This window comes from Tyto alba, unplaced genomic scaffold (genome assembly GCF_018691265.1).
Source record: "Tyto alba isolate M040663 unplaced genomic scaffold, T.alba_DEE_v4.0 Super-Scaffold_1000006, whole genome shotgun sequence".
Classification (NCBI taxonomy): domain Eukaryota; kingdom Metazoa; phylum Chordata; class Aves; order Strigiformes; family Tytonidae; genus Tyto; species Tyto alba.
Window position 1 is genome coordinate 35,279,932 of NW_024881272.1, and position 15,051 is coordinate 35,294,982.

Below are 15,051 nucleotides of genomic sequence, written 5' to 3' on the forward strand. Positions count from 1 at the left end.
AAAATTGCGGTGTTAATATGCTCCTCATAGTGCTGGGATTTGATCTACTAATAATGATCATTTGGGACTTGCAGGTTCTGCATGTGGCAGGGCTGTCTTCTGCTAGAAATAATAATAACCAAGTAAAATACATGCACACTCACATTCCCAGTGTAAATAACAAAATTGTGCTAAGCAATTTGTAGATATGAGATACAAAGCAATAGGCAAATTGCACTCCTCAAATTTTCTCATTTCCTATCTTTTGCATTTCATTATGATTTGAGCTAAAAAGTGTTTGGATGGAGACTGTGGCAGCAGTTTCCCATGGCACTTTATGAGTTTAGGCATATAAATACTTCCAAAATTCTCATTCAAACCACCTTTCAAAATGCCATCCTGTGTCTTTTTACACCTGAGGGAGGAATCACATCTGTGATTGCGTGCAAACAAGAAGATTCTCGTATCCGGGCGGGCAGATCTGGGAGGGTTTTGGTGGATCAGCCGCCGGCGGGGGTGGGCGCTGGGGGGGTGCACGGCAGGAGCGAGCTCCGCCGCGGAGCCAACCCCGGGCCACATTTCGCGGGAGCCCTGTCTACGAGACTCACGCGAACCGCAGAGAGCCCGTTCCCCCGTGTGTGCCTTCAGAGCCAGATTTTAGGACATTTGCCAAGATCTGACAAGCTTGCTTTGTTTCTGACATGGGCCCTTCTCATATCTGTATTAGTTAAGTCAAAATATGCAGATGCTGACAATGAGATAGTGCCAATACGGTGGGCTACATTCCTGCCAGCAAAAGCACATCCCCCCGGACACCCGCAAGCTAGTGCTGCGTGAAGATGTGTGCACATAGTCTTTACCATTTCATAGTCTGAACACATGCACGTGTTTTAAGCCTGCAAAACAACGTCCTACCTAGGGCCAGATGCCACGTTTTCTCTTTCCTCATCAGGTCTGGCAGGGAAGGTGGGAGCATCACAGCTCTTGTCCCGTTCAGCAACTGTTGGAGTTCCAGGAGACCAAGCTGTGGGTTCTGAATTCCCACCCCATGTCCTTAGGCTGCAAGGGCATAACCCATCCTTCCATTTATCCTTTTTCCCACCTAGCCTGTAACTGAAGCAGGGCCCAGCAGCAGTAGGATAAACAGAGATGCACGGAGCCCGGAGATGGGCAGCGTTTGGTACCCTTTGAATCAGACGCCCACGACTCACCACCTTGGGCAGCCTAGCAGCCTTTACTCCAGCCTTTGAAGTTTTGGCCTTGTCCAGGTTTTTGTGGCCAGGGTTTGCTCCAACTTTGGTCTGTGACAAGAATTCCTCCCCATCACCTTGCTCTGCTGCTGAAGACATCTCTGCCTGCGCCTCATCCCTCTCCAGGAGCTGCACACATCAGATCCACGCAAAAATCACCTCTGTATTGATACGTTTTCTCCACTTAGAAGCAGAAAAGTGCATGCAAATATATTCAAACTATCAATTACTGGTGACCTTGCAGTTGTGATAAGCAATGCTATTCTTCGTTTGTCAGGCATTTCATCTATACTAACTGCTGTGGTGAGATATAGCTGAAACCTCTGCTTAAAAGTCCCCCAATTATGGTCCATATGTCCAATTATTTGCAATGAAAATGGGAGCTTAATTTCATCCATCATAGCATAAATATCACCCTTCCTGTGCTGTGCTTTTGTATCTGTTTTCTTCTTGTTCTTTTTTTTTTTTTTTTTTTTTTTTTTTAATATCAAATTGGCTTTGAAATTTGCAAACTTTTGCAGTATCATGGAAGATTAGTGATCAGTGAGTGAAGTAATGTCAGCAGAGGAGTGGCGAGAAGTGATTTTGGATCATTAATCACCAGAGTGTGCCCCAGAGCTGTGCCAGTGCTTTCAGCAGCGCATCCCGCAGCGGCCAGCTGGATTTCCCCCTGGGGAATTGCCTGTGGTCAGTCCCCAACCCTCATTGACGAGGTGGGGATGTCTGATTTAAGGGGTAACTTGAGCTTTGCAATTCCTACCAGCACCCAAACCTGGCCTATGAAGTTCCTGTGCCTTTTGGATGGCACTCATACACGATGTCTGGCTTACTTTCCCAGCACTTAACTTTCACAATGGAAAATCCCACGGGCATTCAGCGTAGATTTAAAGTCACTCCAGGATTTTGTTGTTGTTACAGGTTTTGTTCAGAAAGTGAGCAAGCAACTTCAACAAAGAAAATGGCATCAGGAAGCCTAGAAATCCTGGGAAAGATGGACCCTCTCCCGGAGCAGCAGCCAGACCCTCTCTGTGCTGACCTTGTGCTCCTTTCTGCTGGCACCTGGAGCAGGATGGACGCTTCTTGCATGGAAATGCCATATAACAGTCCCAAAAGTTCATGTTTCTCACGAGTCTCCATTGATATCCTACCTTTGCCCCCAGAGCCAATTTGAATATTTTTCCCCAGTGAGAGCTGAGCTGGGCTAATTCTTAGTGATGTGGAAGGTCCCAACTTTTTACTGTGATCACTGATAGATTTCAAGAGAAACACAAGCATTAGAACATCTCTGAGCCTGCCAACAGTTCTTCTAAAGCAAACATAAATTTAAAAATGTATCAGTGACAATTTATTTCTATGACATTTTTAACACTTCTGTCAAGCACACATTTAAATTAAAAATGAACAAGAAACTGAAATAAGAGGCAGGGGTGAACTAGAACAGATCAAAGAAAAACACTGCTTCATCTCTAATTCCCTGTCCCGTGACAAAGACTACAGTGCTCAGTAAAAGCCTTCAAGATCTCTTGATATTTCCAAGAACAAGTTACTGGTCTTGGGTATAGAATTTCTTTGCTATTTGCAGTGTGGGTCAAAATTATTCGCAGCTTTTTAGGGTATTTTTGTGATATTCATGAAAGAAAAATTACAATCATACAATAGGATTCTGGGATTTATTTGCCCATGATGGGGTAACTTTGCTGTAAGAAGCAATAACACAGTAATGAAGGTGCTGCCCATTGTCTTTAAGTACATCTTAAGTATAGTCATTACATATCGAATGTATATAACTCCATCTTTATGACTGGCTTTTTCGTTTTTCCTCTCCCTCACTTTACAAGAGTGTTACTGATCTAAATTAGCCCTTCCTGAAAGTGAAAGGCATAAGAGTCGGAAAAAGATTAGAGAGAACACGAGGAGAGGATGGGAATTGGGAAAATGAGAGATGTTAAAACACAAGAACATGTCCTTGACTGAACTGTATTTTTCCTGCCTGACTGATTCCAAGAGCTGTGGTACCATGTCTATGCACAGGATGGAGTGGAGAGTCTAAATTTTAAAAATAATTTAGTGAAACTTCTCTTAGAACAGCATAGTTTTGTGTAGGTCATTTATTGGTATAAACCTGGCAAAGATACTGCATGCAACAGCATCACTGCAAAGTAATTTTAAACTCAGAGTACACCTTTGTAAAGCTGGACAGCAGCACTGCTGGGTGGGACTGTCCCAGCCGCAGGAGCCCCATCCCGGGTATTCCCCAGGGGCACAGGGCATGCAGATCCCCCCGGCCACTCTGGAAGCCTCACCTAAAACATATCCTCGAAGTAGAAATACCCACCCATTTTTAGGCCAGCTGGGTGCTTTGGGGTCTCTCTCCGGGTGTGCAGAGCCTAGGCTTAGAACGCAACCCCGAGGCATGGGCAGTCGGACACCTTGCCCAGCCTGAACCATGGCTCTCTGGAGTCAAGTTAGGGGGTTGCTGAAAATAATCCCACCACTTCTGGTGATGGGAAAATGGAAGTTAATTTCCTCTGTAAGTTCTAATAAGTTTAACAGAGGGGGCAGAGAGACTCTTGGTTCATTGGCACACTTGCTGTCATTTAATAAAGGCATGTCAGCCCCCTTCAATGAAGCTGGAGCAAAGTTTGAATTACATTCTTCAGTCCAATGCTGGAGCTGTGCTGTCTTCCACATAGAATTTTTTTATTATGATTCCTAAATATCAATATGTTATATGTTGATACATCAGACTGGTACAGAATGGCACATTCTACCCCTACTGTAAACATTAGCCAGTCCCATTTAATAACTTGCCCATGATTTCATATCAAATAATTTCTTGTAGTTAAAGAATAATTGATGAGTGTATTCAGCGTAGTAAATACGTGTTTATGTATGCACACAGAGTCAAAACTCACAGTTGTGTGGAAGAAAGTAAGTATATTTCAATTGATCTTCGCTGTGCAACTCTGATTCTTATTCTTTCAGCATTTTCTATCTGGAAATAAAACCCATTTGCTCTGTTCAGCATCGGTTTGCTTCCGAGCAGGAAGCGATGGCTGGTTGGGTTCCTCCTGGTCAGGCTAATGCCGCGTGTTGTCTCCCCACGGTTTTAATGTTAAACTGCTACAGGTTTAGGAAAGCAAGTCATTTGTCAAAATTGATTTCTGCATTGTCAACGTGCAATGCCATGGTAACCTGACGGTTACCTGCCTCCATCCGGATGCACATGTGCTGTTAGACTCCAGCTCAGCCAGAATTTCACACTTCTGCTTCAAATTACATATATGTATTAAAACAACATAATTTGTGACATTTTGTGGTGTGTTCTAGAGGACTCTAATGACAAGGACAAGAGCTCATGGCGGCTGCTGTCTGTGATCACGTCTGTGTGAGGGGCTTACCACGGTAACTGTTGAACTGGCAACGGCATTAAGAATAATTGTTCCTACCTGGTAGCTGTGGGAGGGTTTTGTGCTCATTCAGAAGGTCCCACGTAAACACAACCACATAATCCCTCTTCCTGTAAGTGTCCTTTCTGAAAAACAGAAAGCAATTTCTTCTCAGTATTCTGGCATATCAATAGGTATTGCACATATCAAAAATCAAGATGCATTTTGTTGTTTAAATAAAATATGAGGACATACCAGGTGCCAAATTGCATTTCAGTTCCTAAAAAGACTCCTTGGGATGCTCAAACGCTCTATGGAAAACTGGGGCTATCTGAACCAAGCAAAGAATAAACTGCTACCTCAACACAAGACCCCTCAATTCATGTCTATTGAAAGGACAGCACACGCCAAACTGGCCCCTTGATTCACAGCTTCAGGACTGGGTCATTGCCAGGAACACATTTGGGTATTTGCCTCAGAGTATTGGGCTGCTTCCCCTCAGCACCCAGAACCCCCATCAGGAAGAGAAGTCTGCTCCAGCCCTGCCAATTGCCACACATGCGCTGCAGCACGGGAAAATATTTCTTCTTTTAATTGGGTGCTGTTCTAAGATGTTGGCTTATATTGTAAGAAAAATAAAGCTTCTCACTTAGTTAAAGTAGCAAATTACAGCTGAAAAAGGAGGAGGATAAACACACATTTAGCACGTTGCATCGTTTAGCCTCAGACAGAGTCCAACCCGTAATGATGTAAATGACCCTTTTTAGCTGAGACGTAAAACAGGAGCTGGGACGAGTTGCAGTACTTAAGGATCTTCATGGCACCTTCCCTGAAGGAAGGAGGGAGGTTAATCTTGCTGTTCTGGCCAGATTCACGCTTGAATAATTAACCTCTGGCTTTGTCTACATTTCCCCTATATTCTTAGATCTCTCCTGAAAAACCTGCGGTAAATAATGTTTTCCGAGCAGAGTGGAGGACATATTCCATTTCAAAGGCAAGGTGACTAATCCTTTCCACGGTGTTAAGCGGTTTGAGATCATCCGATATAAAAATCACTATAAACATTTAATATTCTTATAGAAGTAGTGTCAGTACTGGCTGCCTGGGAACTCGTCCCAGGAGAAAAGGGCAGAGATCAAGGAAAGTATTCAAAAGGATAATTAAATATTTAATAAAAGCTGTTAAATATTGTGGGCAAGAATTACAGCTGGCATAAATCAAGATGACTCCATTGGTGGATCTGTGCTGCTTTATATCACGCATAAGAAGCTGCTCTGGGGTGGTTTTCTAAAAGCCATTTACATTTGCTTGTGTTATTAAGATGTCTTCTATGGCTAGGACAATGTCAGAGTTACTGTATGTCAGAAGACCTAATGAGGAAATCAGTGTAAAAATATATTAGTAGAAGCAAAATATTTTTATGTAGAAAATCTGTTTAAAAATTGAGTATTGTGGACTGTATGCTACGTGCTGCTGACAGACACTGCATTTAATCACTGTTTTTTGGTAGGCAAAGAGACTGAAACTCTTTTGCTTCCACGTTTGTGAAAGTAGACCGACATAAAATACTCTAAATCAGCACAGCCCCAGAGACCTCCTGAAAGCGTGCCGCTGGGTTTCGGTACCAGTTTGGAGAAGAACTTTGGGTATGAGCCTGCCCAGTGCAGATCTGGTCCTGCAACCAACCGAAGACATGGGGCTTGGCAGATGTTTACCACCGTGATGAATGTTCTGACGTTGTCTCTGAAACCACATTTGAGTTTGCAGCAGTCGCCTCCCTCATTTAAAGTCAGGGCAGCACGCCTGGGCTCTGTAACTTGGCAGAGATAACGGTGCTTAACTATATAGAGAGTTTTTCCAGATTCCGCATATCTGGCCCTTTTCCTACAAACACCCTCCACCAGGCCATGTGTCATCTTTAATCCATCAGCACACACGGAGAATAATTGGAATTATTCTTTATAATATATCAGCTTGCATTGTAAAACAAAGAGCCAAATGCAGAGGTGAAGTGTAATAGGAATAAGTGGGTTTAATTGAGGTCAGATTGCTGTTACATGTCTAAGAGCTAAATGAAGTTGTAAGTTAAAGTGGGAGATGGCTTAGGGTAACTCACACACCCCTTGAAGTTGTTTTTCATACTACTTCTCTTTTTTTCTCAGCCCTTAATTTTAACAAATTATTCTAGTTTAGGTTCAGCAGATTTAATTTAAGACTAATACATAGGGAGTGAATATATGCTTTAGAAAACATGTTTGTGACAAAATGCTGCTGCTTGCAACGTGAACATACGACCAGAACAGGTACTGCACAAAGACTGAAGTTCTTTTCTGCCTGTTGCTGAGCGGTCTATTTTTTCTGCTTATTGTTATGCAGTCCACTTTTGTTTTGTTTTGATTTGTTTTTGTTTGTTTGTTTTTCATGTAAAAGGCAAAAATTGTGAAAATTTTGGGGCTTAGGCTGTCATGTTTGTGCACTGAAATAGCAAACAAATGTAATGTCTTTATTTAATATCTTCCTTCATCAGCCTGTATCAGTGGGGAAGAGGAAAGAACTAAAGATGGCATGAAAAAAATAGATTCTGTGCATATGGCAGAGCTTGGTGAGTAGATATCCATCCCACAGAAAGCAGGGTCACTGCTCTCCACATCCACAGGATTGCTGCACCCCAAGAGGACAACCACCCCCTTGTCCGAGGCGGCGGTTGATCCCCTTGTACTTCCTATACAGTGGTTGCCAAACGTCTTTGAAGACTGATTTAATGCAAGCCATGGGCAAAGCAGAAGCATTACCCTATTTGTGTAATGGCTTTGAGCATGAAATATTAGCGACCAAAGGCAGAAGCTGTGATGAAGCGCTAGCAGCAGGCTCTGGAGGGGCCACTGCAAACAGCTGTTTAGGGCCGAGTGTCCCGCAAGGTGCGCAGCTTGGTGACAAATCTATCAGTCACCTGGAGCTTGTACCAGGCAGCAGATTCTGGCAATTCTCTGAGTAGCCCACCCCGGCCAGCGTTGGAGTTTCTAACCACTGTTAGGTCCCACTGTGTAGAGGAGAAAGCCGGCAGCGATCGGCGCTCGGGCAGCACAGGGTGCGGGCACAGCAGCACACCCCGAGCCCCGGGCGTGGGGCAGGGACCTGCTGAGCAAACTGCAAACGGGTGATTGAGGAGTGGCTGCTTATGGAAACTTGGTGCATCTTGAGAAAAAACGCTGTGAGTGAGAAGTTCCTTCCTTGAGAGGATCTAAAGAGGTTTGGAGTAAAACGGCTTACACCGCCGGGTTGGAAATGGCTTGATTGCCACGAGCTGTTTTCCTTCCAGACATCTTCTCCAGAGCCTGGTAACGCTCCTGCCGGTGATGATTCCTGTCAGCAAAGCTGGTGACACCAGGAGAGGGAGGATGTCCAGGCTCAAGGCTACAGCCAGGGCAGGAGAACAAAATCTGGTACCCCAGCAGCAGGCAGCCACTGTCAGCATTGGTGTCCATTTTCCTGGCTCGTAGATACAATTATGAATGCTATAATTATTCCTTTGTCAGCTTTCTGATTTCTTTTGTTGCGATGAAATGTTGGACAATGACAGACAGCATACACCAGAAATGTCCCTGCAGGAAGGCTGAGATTTCATCAGAGGTCTTGGCTGCTGGCAGGAGGGTGCCCTGAGCACCGCGCTGTGACCGTGCCACCAAGAAGTCTTCAGACTCCACGCCAGCCAAGACTGTCTGTCTTGCTCTTCACGCTCAGATGTAAGTTCATCTCAGGAGAAATCTCACCACATGGGATAACTTAAAAACGCAAACTTAATGCAAATTCCTGTTGCATTTCACCATTGCTGTCTCGAGGTTGCAAAGAGCACAAGAGCTGGTGTTCTCCAGCTGTGGCCGTTTATCCTGAGCAACCACAGGCTGTTTGCAAGACCTCAGTCACAGTCACAGATCCGGGGGGCAGCTGGAATCTCCAGGAGCAGGGTGCAGCCACGCAGACTGCCCGTCTCGTCAGATTGTGTTGCATGAGTTGGGGGACAGGGCGTGAGCGGGACGTTGGGTAAATCCATTTCGTGTCACCTGGGAACAGCAGCCTGTGCAGACAAGCCAGCATCTCCAAAGGATATTTATGGCATCCTCCATATAAATATGCACATGGGATATAAGCAAGAATATCACTTTTCATATTCTTACCACAAGTGCTAGTGCCATTAATCTCTCACAGTCATTCCTTTAGGTACAATTTCAAGTTAGATGAGGTAAAGATAAATGAATTTGCAATTGCATACCAATGCTACCATTTGAATATGTAAAAAATAAAAATAATACAAAATTGTGTGTTAGCGGATGAAATGTATACTTTCAACATATGTGATTTCAGAAAACGTGAAATATATGTAGTCGATAACAATATATTTCAGGAATACTAACATTTTCTAAAATTTTATTTATCCTTATATTGAAAAATTACATTTCTGTCATGTACCACAAATTCAGCTTTCAGGCTGCTTCCTGGCTGTACATTTTATTTTTGTTGTAAGTTCTTTGTTTTGCAAAACTGTTTGACTATCTCACAAAATTAGCCTCATGACCTGATCTCTCATACCCCTTTTTACTTCTCTCTGTACTTCTTTTTCCAAATGGAACAAAAAACCCCATACCCCCATAAAACAACCTGGAAAAAAAAAAAAAAAAAAAAAAAAAAAAGTTTGTTTCCATGACATCCAGTTTTTCACTGATTCTTCCATAATTGAGGTGTTCATGCAAGCGACTCTCAATAATCCTCCTTTGACTGATCAGGGTCTCACTTCAGTCTATGACTTAAATGCGTTAATAATTTAAGGTAATGCTTAGTGTCCACTGAAGTCAATGAGATTTAAGTATATGAAAGGTAAGTTTACTGAATTAGGGTGAAAATAATATTATGCTGGTGTGCCCTGAAGCCACGAGTGAACTGGTTGATAGGGAATGAACCCATTTAATGTGTACAGGAAATAAAATTTGACCTTGAAATCACCTATTTTTGGAGGAAAAAAAAATGTAAAGCTCTTAAAAATGGAGCCTTTGAGCATTAGAAAGGTATGACGTATTTATAGCAATGCATATAATTTTTGTGAAATGCCGAGTTAACTAAAAGTCAATGAAAACGTGTCTACTTTTCTGACGGAGCATAGTTTCTTGGAGGCGAGGTCAACTGGATAACATCACTGATCGGAAAAATATTAAGTAATTCCCCGCAGTTAGCAGAAACCGAGTGCGTAATTGCTAATCCTCCACGAACGGTGCACTGCTTGTTTTTCTAATTCTGGTTTCCTTCCTCTCCTCCTTCCTTCCAGTTCAGCAGCAGCTGTTTGTCAAGAAGCCTGGCTATTAGCCCCTCACTTTTAATGTGCCCAGTGGAGGTACAAAACCCAGACAAGCAAACATCAGCAGGAGCAGCAGGCGCGGTGCTGTTGTTATAGTGTAAAATGATATCACATTCTGGTAACTCTGATTCTGAAACTGTTTAAAATGAAAACACTTTTCTTCAAATCATACTGTGCTTTCATGTGTGAAGATGGTGCTGGGAGGCGGGCTGGCTCTAAATATAGCACTGCAGCTTCTTTTAAGCCTTTTTATGAGAAGCAGAGGACAGAGGTCCACTCTAAATAACAGGCGAGGGGAAGCCTGCCTGGGTAGAATATAATAATGCTCTGTAATAGGAGATTGATAGATCACTAAACATCGCGCTGCGATGTCAGGGAGAAATGAATAGCATGTTATTTGGGAATTCCTCCTGCCTCCTCCAGCACATCGGGAAGCCGAGAGGCAGTAAAACGTTCAACTGAGCCTGGAAATGTGACTGCTCTAAAGCAACAGTTTCATCACAAGATGTTTATTGAGGTCACACGTGAGTCTTGCCTGCTTTGGCCGCTCTCCAGAGACACCATCTCCATCTCTGGGATGTATAGGATTTACCATTTATCTCAAAATCAGATTTTATCCCATGTGGGCAATTGACATTAGCTGGCCACTGTATTTGCCCGGGAATAATAAGCGCTGCTAAGCCAGACATCACAAAAAAAAAATCTCTTCTTTCATATGCAAGCACCTCCTTCCCTACCCTTTTTATTTGTTTGTTTTCTAAATATAGGTTCCCCATCTGTTCATTTTTTGTATGACAATCTGCCTTGTTTCCATGTTATTCTTGACAGCGTAGTCATAGTTGACACCAGCTGAAATGCACTTCCACGGGAGGAAGAGGCTCCAAAGGCAAGTCCAGACCCCGCCAGGGGGGACACGCTCAGCACAGACCTGGGCATCCCCGTCCCATCTGCCAGGCCAGGGCACCTCCGGCGAAGGGCACTGGGGACCCCACTGCCGCTTCCACTGCTCTGCATTAGGCTCAATGAGGCTGCCAATGAGTCTCAAAATCACAGAACATCTTTCATCTCAACTTTTTTTCATGATGAAGCCATTCCTGAGTAGGACAAACACCATTGCGGAGCCGCGGAGGAACAACACGCCAAGACTGACTCAATGTGGGTGATAGAGCATCGGGTTTTTTAATTGGTCCAGGGTACATATATTTATACAGACCACGCTAATTATTATGCCTACTAGTCACTAGCTGATTGGCTTAAGCTCTAAAGGTCGTGTTCGCACGGTCCACCTACTTGCGGTTAGCTAACAGCACAAGCTTCTTATAACACTAAGTTTCTCAGGTCACTATTTCTAATTCCTCTTGACTTGTTTTCGATACACAACGGTACCGTAACACGAAGTTTCTCAGGCCAATGTTACCATAACACTAAGTTTCTCAGGCCACTATTTCTGATTCCCCTTAACCTGTTTTCGACACACCACGGTACACAAGGCCGAAGCATCCTTGACATTCTTCATGTGTCAGCAGCTGCGAGCAGCTGCAGGCAAACCCTAGTGGGGCCCAGCATCAGCGAGGCAGCATCAGCCCCCAGAACAGGCTCTGATAGTACAACTGCCCGGTGGGCTCAGGACCCTTGTCTCGGAGCCATTCTCCAACACACCATTTCTGGTTGCAGCCCTTTTCTGCTGCTGTCAGCGCTGGCGGATGGAGGGGTGGGGTGGGGGGACGTGTGCTAGAGCCGGCCACATCACCGACACTTTAAGGGATTCCAAAACCTGCTGTCAGTTTTTTCTTTAATTACTTTCAGTATTCAACTAGAAGCCCTTACACATTTTTCCTCCTAAAAAGTTTTTTGTTTCAACTTACTTCTTGCTGTCTATTTGCCCAGTAAGAGCCTCCGTGACCTCCCCTTCTGCAAGTGTGTGGCAAAAAGCACCGTTCACCCTGACTCTGGGTCAGCCCCACTCACTGTCCTGCCCCACGTACTTGTAGCTGGAAATGGGAACATCTGGGGCTCTGATAGAGAAAAAAGTATTGGTGACAATGAAATGGCCATAAACTTGTTCCAGCTTTTCTGAATTTTTACATTAGGAAATGATAAAGTTAGAGCCAAACTTCAAAACTTAACTTTTAGAGTCACCGATGAAATATGTGTGTTTTCAAATTTTAAATTATTTCAGCTTGTATTTTCATTATTTGATTAAGAAATGTCTTTCAATATACCTTTTAGTTTCAGAAGTAAATGCTTAAGGAACGTTTAAAACTGCAACAAAATATATAAAAGAGTATCAAAAGGTTAAATGAACCTTTTTGTTTGACCTGAAATGACTTCTGGATTTCTTGGAACAGCCAGAACATTGAAAAGTCATTTATTTGCACAGCTTTAATTAAGCAACTGCCTCCAGTTATGATTTATGCTGTCATTCAGAAAATTAGACCTTCACACTGTGCTTAATTTTTGCTACAGTCCTTAAGGACAACATTTATGAAGATAAGCTGTGGTTTGGGGTATTCCACTTTTATATGCTGAGCTTGAAATGACTTCAGATTTCCAGAAATGTCTCTGCAAATCAGGTGCCATAAAGGAGTTTTGAGTTGGACACTCAAATGTCGCAGTAGAATTACTACTCATCTTTCAGAAATCCTAGGCTGATCATTCTTGTTGTGGCAAAATACTGTAAACTGTATTTTGCTGAAAAGTGGCAGGTATTTACTGCCTTTTATAGCAATGTACGTTCCAGTTTCATAACCACCTTTTGTAGCACCACATTAAGCGACAGCACTTTTATTTTATTGCAGAGTCTCATGTGCTGTAGTTGTAATGAAGACTTCCTACATAATCAAAAGACTTCCCATATATCCTTGTCTATTTGCTATATTGCATTAGATGGAGACAAAAGAGTTTGTTCTGCTGTGAACTCTGCTGTTTGCATATTTCTCTTGAAGTTTGTAGGGCTGCTCAGGTACTGAGCATTGACATCACTACTTGTGCGTAAGGCTATATGTGTATTTATATACGTGTGTGTCTGTATATATTAAAAAAAGCATTCAGAAATGGAGAAACAGTGGGCTGGGGTATGTCTAGTGGATTGCCATCATAATAGATTCAGATTCATACTCGTCATCTAAACACATCCATCCAGAAGACGAAATAACTTTACTTCAATCAAATTCTAAATGAATATGTTATTAAGGATATTGTACAATATCAAAATAACTGTGTAAGAGCTGTCTGCCTTCAACACCTTTCACGGTTAGTGTAATGTGCTACGATAAGGGTCACTGCCTAAAACAAAAGAAAACAAATAGAGAAAAATTAACCACACTGTTGTTTCTCACACATTCCTCTCTTGTTGTATCCTTTTTATGTTCTATATTAGATTTTTCTCTCAAGGGAAAGAATACAACGCCCCTTTTACCTGCATTTCTCTGTAGCCAGCAGAGCCTGTGCTCTGTTCAGCACTAATTTCTATCTCACACTTCTAAAGCAAGTTGAAGACCGTAAACATTGCTCCAACCAATCTGTGGGTGTTTTCAGGCATGTGTCGTGGTGCCCAGCAACGATCCCCTCGTTACGTTGTGGGAGGCTGCTGGTACCAAACCTCTGGCACCGGTAACTAAACCACCCCCACCACTCCTAGCCTAACAACCCCACCCTTGCTGACGTCCCCCCAGGGAAGCTGCAGGCTGGCAAGAGGAGAAGGGAATTCCGGGCTCCTGACCAAAGAGCAAGTCAAAAATGTCTGTGAGAGGACTGAGATGCTGAACGCTGAGATGCTGAAGACTCCAGACTGCAGGAGTTCTGAGAAAAATGGTGCACACGGGTGTCAAGAGAGGTGGTAAGCTGCCAGGAACAAAGAGAACATGGAGGAACTGTGCTGGAGGCAAATCAGAAAAACGGTCCTAGAGCGCAGAGGTCGCTCTGTCCTGGTTTAGTAGCCCCCTTCCAGAATCCCATGTCTACTTCCACACCACCATCTGATGGTCCAGTTTGCATGACTGTGGCATAAAATGATCTGCAGAGAAAAGACTGGAAGAATAAACAACTGGATCCTCTTCTGTTAAAATCAACAGGTAGTATATATCACAAATCCCACTGGACGCGGGATAATGTAGTTTCAACAACAAGAAGCAAAGAACACACACTTCTTTGAAAAGAGAAAAGAGAAGGAAAAAGCTCTATACAATAATGACATCTGAGAGAGAAAGAGCACAGTCCTCTGTAAATAATTACTCCAACTATCTGAAGTTTAAAAACATTTTCCAATAGAGATCAGAAGGCCAGGAAGGACCATATGCAGCAGCTGATGTGACCTGTTGTACCGACCAAGCCATAGCAGCTGGAATCAGAGCACCTCATTTGGAAAGCACACAATTACGCTTCCAGAGCCACCAGTTAGCTAGTTGTTAATGCACTGCATGTTTATAATGTGCACTTTATATTATTCTGGTTTCTTAATTAAAATGTTATGTGGTACCAATTCAAATGCTGTACAGACATCCATTACAACAACACTATTACCTTTATCAACCAAGCTCATAATCTCATTAAAAGAAGACGTCAATTTGGTTTGACAGGATCTATTACCAGTACACCCTACTCGCTTGGCATTATTTATATTACCCTTCCTCAGTTTATTACTCGGGTCCCTTATCAGCTGTCCCGTTGCCTCTCCCGGCAGCGCTGGCAGCCCCGTGCCTTGCCACGTCCCCTTCGCGTGCCGGCACGACCCGAGCTGTGCCAGCCCCGAGGGAGCACCAAGGGTCCAGAGAGCCCCAGGGCCAAACCTCTTACAAAGTTTTGATGCATTTGGAGGTTCTAGCTTTTAAAGAGCAGGCTTAGTAGCATCTTTCTAATGCACGTCTTGAGTTAATAATGGAATGAGAAGTGCTTCTTCTCCCTATCCCTATGGTATGGCTCTCTCCCAGGTATAGACTTGACACACTTATTGGGTTCTCCTGCCTCCTGTACCTGAAAATATTTCAATTTCTATCTCAAAATACACTAATCTCATAACTAGAATTATTTTTATTCACAATATTAATTAGAAAAGCCATTTTATTGTTCTGACTCCTGCTAGATACTG